A 6,436-nucleotide genomic window follows, 5' to 3' on the forward strand; every position below is an offset into this window, starting at 1 on the left:
GAGAGAGAGGGGGGGAGAGAGAGAGAGGGGCAGAGAGAGACACAGAGAGAGAAAATATATATATATATATATATATAGGGCAGCTAGGTGGCGCAGTGGATAGAGCACCAGCCTTGAATTCAGGAGGAACTGAGTTTGAATATGATCTCAGACACTTAACACTTCCTAGCTGTGTGACCCTGGGCAAGTCACTTAAACCCAGCCTCAAAAAAAAAAAAAAAATATATATATATATATATATATATATATACACACACACACATATACATATATATAAAAAACCTTTTAATGATGACTAAGAATTGAACAATGAGGGGATGCCCATCAATTGGGGAATGACTGTACAAGTCGTGACATATGGATGTATTGTAATATTTTGTTCCATAAGAAATGATGAACAGATTGATTTCCCAAAAGCCTGGAAAAATTTCCATGAATTGATGCTAAGTGAAGCAAATAGAACCAGGAGAACATTGCCCACAGTAACACCAAGATTGTTGGCTGACCAATTATGATCTCAGCAATACAGTGATCCAACACAATTCCAAAAGATTCACAGTAGAAAATACTATCCACGTCCAGAAAAAGGACAATGAACAAAGCAGACTGCTTTCACTTTTTTATTATTTTTTCTTCCTTGTAGATTTTCTCTTTTATTCATGATTATCCATGTATCACCTGTATGAGATTGTTTGCTGTCTTGGGTGAGGAGGGAAGGGAAAGAAGAAAAGTGTGGAACTCAAAATCTGAAAAAATGAATGTTGGAAACCATCTTTACTATAATTGGAACAATAAATACTATTAAGTAGGGGGGAAAAAACAAAGAAAACAAAGCAGGAAATATTTTCCATGATTCAGGTAAACCCCATGTTTATAAACTAGGTATCTCTAAGGAAGTCTCCAAGTGGCTCAGATCTACAGGTGATACCAAAATTCATGCCTGATCTTCTGGTTCTATTGAGAGCATGAGGACTGGAAGACTTGTTCTGACTTGGTCTCATCACCCTCTATGCTCAGCCTCAGGACCACCCAACAAAACTGTAATGCTCTTCCACAATTGGGACTCCAGAATGTCTACCCATCCGAACAAGCCATTGGGCTACCCAGAATTCCCTCCTTGTTATGCTTGGTCTCAGTTTCTCCTCTGCTGGAAAATCCAACTCGAAACCAGATGATTTGAAATGGAATAACAGCAAAAGCAAAAACAAAATCTAGCATTTATAAAGTACAATAAAGTTTGATGATTACATAGTTATACAGTGCAAGAAAGAATCATGGTAGAGTAGAAATATTTCTAGAGAATTTTTCCTCTGATATTTACCTGGGAAAGTTAGTTAAACTCTCAGAGTCTCAGTTTACTTATCTGTACAATGGGGATTATATAACCCCTACCTCAAATTGGATTCAAATGAAATGATGGATGCAAAATGTCTTGCAAACCTTAAAGTAGGATGGAAATATATGCTATTCTTCCTTTGAGACAGATGAGGTTTGGCTACCTGGTCGGTATTCAAGGGCTGCACCAGAGGGCTCACCCTTCTCCTAATGTTCACAGTTCAAGCCGTGATGCCCAGATGCATCACAGAGGCACGCTATCCACAGTCTGAAAAGGAAACCTCATTACATTGGCCCAAAACTATTTCTTTGGTTCTATTCCATGAGGCTAGAATCATTGCTTTGACTGACATGCCCCATAAAAGCCTTCCCAATAATTCAAGAAAGCTGCTAAATGGAAAAATGTTCCAGGACACTTATAAATATCTACCTGATGTATTCCTAGCCTTGGATTCCTCAGTTTACAAGAAAATGTATTTTCCACCCATGTAGTCACAGAAGCCAATGTGGTGCTGAATCCTTAAGCAGTCAGGCTAGTTCTCCCTCCCCTTCCCAGCTCACCACTGGAATATGACAAAATTGTTACCTGGAAAGGAAGAAATATGAAGCATCAGGACAAAAAAACTAACAAAAAAATCCTGCCTATAAATTGCCCCAGGGGAGAATTATATGCAGCTATTTGCTAGACTGGAAGCTGGCGCTGCCCAGAACCCATCAGGTTGCTCCCAATGGCGTCCACTGCTGGAAAATAAAAATTACCAGCTAATATAGTGGAGTCTTGTTTTACAGCTCTATAGAGCAGAGACATTACAGAGCAGAAAGTAAAACCAAGGAGCCCACATAAATACAGATCGCAACAGTTATAGAGGTGACAAATCTGTGGCCAGCCAGAGGGGGGAGAGAGTTGATCATTCTGTATGCCCCCAGTGGGCCACTTTGGGCAGTCAAAGCCACTGTTTCTGGCAGAAATCCCAGGCAGCCTCACATGGAGCTGGAGATCCCCACCCCGCTGGGTCTTCAGAGGGCCCTTCTCCTCTTGCGCTAACTCCCATAGAAAAGCAAGAAGGAAATTCTCCATAACAACAGAATATTTGCCAGCTGGGTGGAGGGAAGATTCTGTTTTCATGCCATTCCATTCCACTTGCCAGGCTGGAAGTGTGGAGGCCAGCCAGGCTCATTGTGTCTCCGAGAGACTCCTGTTGCCTAGAACCCACATGAAGCTTGGGATCACAATGGTGCCGTCTCCTCAGCCCCAGAGGATTATGGATGAAGTGGATCCCGGGGGGAGAACTCACCAGAAACTCTTCTGTCACAATTGTATTCTCTAAAACAAGAATTATTTTTCCTTCTTCAGTGGTTATGTTTTTGATTATCTGCCCCTTGTTTGCATGAGCTCCGAGTCTCGGAAGCCTCACACCTCTCAGGAGAGAAGAAGTCACATTTGGTTTTGATTGTTTTAATAAGCGTAGGTCCCCTCTCTAGAAAACATTAAGCTTTGAAAAATCCTGCCTGATGGATCCTGTTGGCAGCTTGTGGGGCAAGTGCTTTCTTGGGAGTAGGATTCAGAACCTTCTAGGGAGGATGTGCCATGTTGGATGGCACAGAGGCTTAGCAGACATTGCCAGGACAGATGCCATGCCTTAGAAATGCCTGATGCACTCCGCTGAATCCGGATCAGACCAACTCAAATCCCCTGAAAGCTTGCACTTGTCTGTTGGATGGCCTCAGATTTTCCTTGTCATCAGAACTCACTTAAATACAAGCTCAGGTGTTCTAGACCAGGTTAGAGCAGGAACTGAGACTCTCCAGACCAGAACATGGAGATAAACCCAAATTAAACCTGAAATCTCAGATCTACCAAAGCAAATCAAAGTTCACGCTGGATGTCTTGCGTTAACATACTATAGAAACAGATATCTCATCAGCATCATCGGTACCAGCTAGTGCCAACCTTCGTTAATGATTGTGCCAACTAACAGGGCTGGCACCTTCATTGCTGATGGCATTTGGGAAAACCTGCCCTTTTCCAGTTGCACAAAAGCGTCCGTGTCCTCCAAGCCAAAGGTTATCATCGCAAGATTTCCAGATGGAGTCACGAGTGGTCCGATCCAGAAGGCTCCTTGTTCGGTTCTTCTCAGGGCCTTGGCCAACCATCCAATAGAGTCTCATTTGAAAAGTCACTTTCTAGCTCTCCATGTTTGTAAATAGTTCCCCATAAACTTAAATTATTGTAGAGAACAGCCCAAATTGTGGCTGCAATTTGGATAAACCAGGGTACAAGAAAGCGGAATCATTTGCCTTTTCTTTGGGTAAGAGCTTGGCAATCCTTAAAGCCTTTTCTTTTCAGAGTCATTGAAATAATGTGTTCTGTGTTCTGCAGGGTTCGTGGTAAGAAAGCTTCTGAGGAGCAGAGAGCAAGGGCCTCAACCCCGCAGAAATGGGATCAAAGAGTTCCCAGGAGAAGGCTCCTCCTCCCAAGAGCTGCCCAGGCCCTTCTCCGCAGCTTCTGTTTCCTATTCCTCCCACCAAAGCATCCTCTTCCAGCCCTCCACATTAGCATGGATATTAAAAGTTAATCCATCCTGAGGAATTGCTAATTTGTGCCTCTTCTGCCTTTATTGAAGAGCCGCTGAGAGTCCCAAGGGAGAAGAATAGGATTGCTACGACATCCTAGCTGCGTGTGCCCTCCACCCATCCCATGACAGCAGCTGCCAAAGCTGACAGCCTTCAAGGATGGCATCTGGATAGAGCAGCAGAGCACCGCCCCACTGCTGGCTGGAGGGAGGTCCATGGAGAAACAGGGAGAGCCAAGGAGAGGGAGCCAGCCCCTGCCCGGGCTGGGAAGCGGACCACAAAAATTCTCTGTTGTTATGACACGAGGTCCCTGACTGATACCCTCCACTGTCAGGGTCTTCCCTCTTTAAAAACAAAAACAAATCAATATCTTGCATCTGTACGTGTGTATACCCACACACAAATAAATCAATCAGATAGACCTACATGGATCTATCTGTATCTATAATATGTGTGTGTCTATAAGTATGTGTGTGAGTGCTATCTCTTGGGACTGTTAGATTTGATTTTTGTATCCTCATTGATTTTTGATTGATTGATTCCTACCATATTGCCAAAACATCTCAGGGAGGAAGGGAAGCCTGCAGGCCGCAAGGGTGCCGCTTGGCCAACGAATATTCCTGGATCTTCTCATGCCCGTGAGCAGAGCTCTTGGTGGGTACTTCTGATGGTGTTTTATGATATTGGTACCAAAAGGCAAAGTTGTTATCCTCAGGAAAACATCAGACCAAAGAATGCTTTGTCTAAACCCCAACGTTGGCGCCCAAAACAGAACGATTTAGATACTTGGATACAAACATAGCACTCCCTGCCCTGTGCTCACAGGCTCAGGACAGATTGAAAGTTTCAATGAGCCTCAGAGACCAAGACTCTCATTTTCAGGGTGAGCAATGGGAAGTTCCCCGTAGGAAAATGTTCCTATTGCTAACAGGTAAGAGAGAAGTGATTCAAACCTTATCCTCTCACACAGATTCAATGTTCTTTCCATGATCTTCTGGAGGAGTGCGCATTTTCAGGGAAATCTCTACCCTGGCACAAGTCATTTCAAGGTTCCTGCTCCCCTTCCCAGACCAGCCTTGAAGAACCATCCACACAAGCATCTCCAAGGTCCAGGAGGCTAATCTTGGATCTCTGAGAGCTCCACAACCTGGCCCAGAGAGCGTTCCTAGGCAGCTCAAGCTCCCCCTACCCACGTTCCTATTCTTCCCACCATTAGGCCCGCTTCTTATTGAAATTCCTGCAGTAAACTTTCCTGAGGGTCAAAAACAAATTAAGGGTTTAATTTACAAATGACAGCATTCGCAGAGTGACAAATGCCTGGGCCAGCTCCATAAGTCTGAGAGCACATTTCCTCTGAAAGCAGGCCGTCTATTTAGAGAGATAAACTATCCATCTCCCCTCATCCGTATGCAGCGAGAGTCATTTGAGCCCTTAGTTTGTGTCCAGGACAGAGGGATCCTTTTGGTTTTTCTTAATTGAAACGCTCATAGTGAGGAGAGCCAAGTTGTGTAGCAAAATCTCATCATGGAACAGAGACAATCGGTGACTCAGGAACAGCTGGTCTGATGCTCATGACACCATCCCCAGCTACTTCCCAGAGCTATCAGCGAATCCAAGTCATGCTTCTCTCTTTGATGCCCCGTTTCATACAAATGGGCAAATGTCAGACTTCAGCAGATGGTACCTGGCAAAGGAACGTTCTTCGGGCTGCCGTACTTCATTTGCCAAAAGGCAGAAGCTCAAGTTATGGAGGGCACAAGCGCCTGGACAATCCACCAGACACTCTTACTTCCCTGGCTTTTTCTCTGTGTCTACCACTTGCCAGGGAGTTCTAAGGTTTTTCACTGCTCTGTTCTTAGGCTCACATGAGGTCTCTAAAAAAGGGTTTGGGGATGTCTGATGCAAAGGACAGTCGGGATGCTAAGGTCAAACACATTATACACATCCTCCTAAAGGTACAAAGGCTGGAACCAATACCTAGTCCATAGAGAAATTCTCTCCGACAAAAAAAAAAAAAAAAAAAAAAGAACTGAGGGTCCTAGTAGACCTAGTAGACAAAAGAAGCATGCATGTCATTTTGGAGTCTGAAGTTCTAAAACATTTCAATTCATCTTTTGTGGGGATTTGTGAAATGAAATATTATGATATATAATGTATAATTATATATAATATGTGAATGAAACAAAATGTTATATTATTTATAATATATCTATACATACTGTATGTTTTATATATCATAAATATACACTATATAATATATAATAATATGTTATATTATATATATGTAATAATAATTATAATATATAACATATACAATCCACCTATGACTATATGTTATGAATATCATATAACATTTAATCTCACAAAATAGATAGGTGTGTTGCTATGAGTGTGTATAGGGAGAGCTACAGAGTCAGAAAAGTGCCATAGGTTTCCAGCCAGAATCCAGTGGGATACTTTGGATTTGTCTCAACATTATTTCATCTTGTTTGATTCAGACTGATCTCTGGCCTGAAGCCTGGCTGGA

The 6,436-nt window shown here is 42.9% G+C and overlaps 1 long non-coding RNA gene across 1 annotated transcript; it reads right to left on the bottom strand.

The window, feature by feature from the left end:
• Window positions 1-843: 843 nt before the first annotated feature.
• Window positions 844-2,487, bottom strand: LOC141542444 (uncharacterized). Its single transcript, XR_012482157.1, has 2 exons — window positions 2,321-2,487; window positions 844-1,921 (listed from the first exon to the last, which is right to left on the bottom strand). It is a non-coding gene; the product is annotated as an uncharacterized LOC141542444 (long non-coding RNA).
• Between the last annotated feature and the right edge of the window lie 3,949 nt (window positions 2,488-6,436).

The sequence above is a fragment of the Sminthopsis crassicaudata genome, chromosome 5, assembly GCF_048593235.1.
Source record: "Sminthopsis crassicaudata isolate SCR6 chromosome 5, ASM4859323v1, whole genome shotgun sequence".
Taxonomy (NCBI): Eukaryota; Metazoa; Chordata; class Mammalia; order Dasyuromorphia; family Dasyuridae; genus Sminthopsis; species Sminthopsis crassicaudata.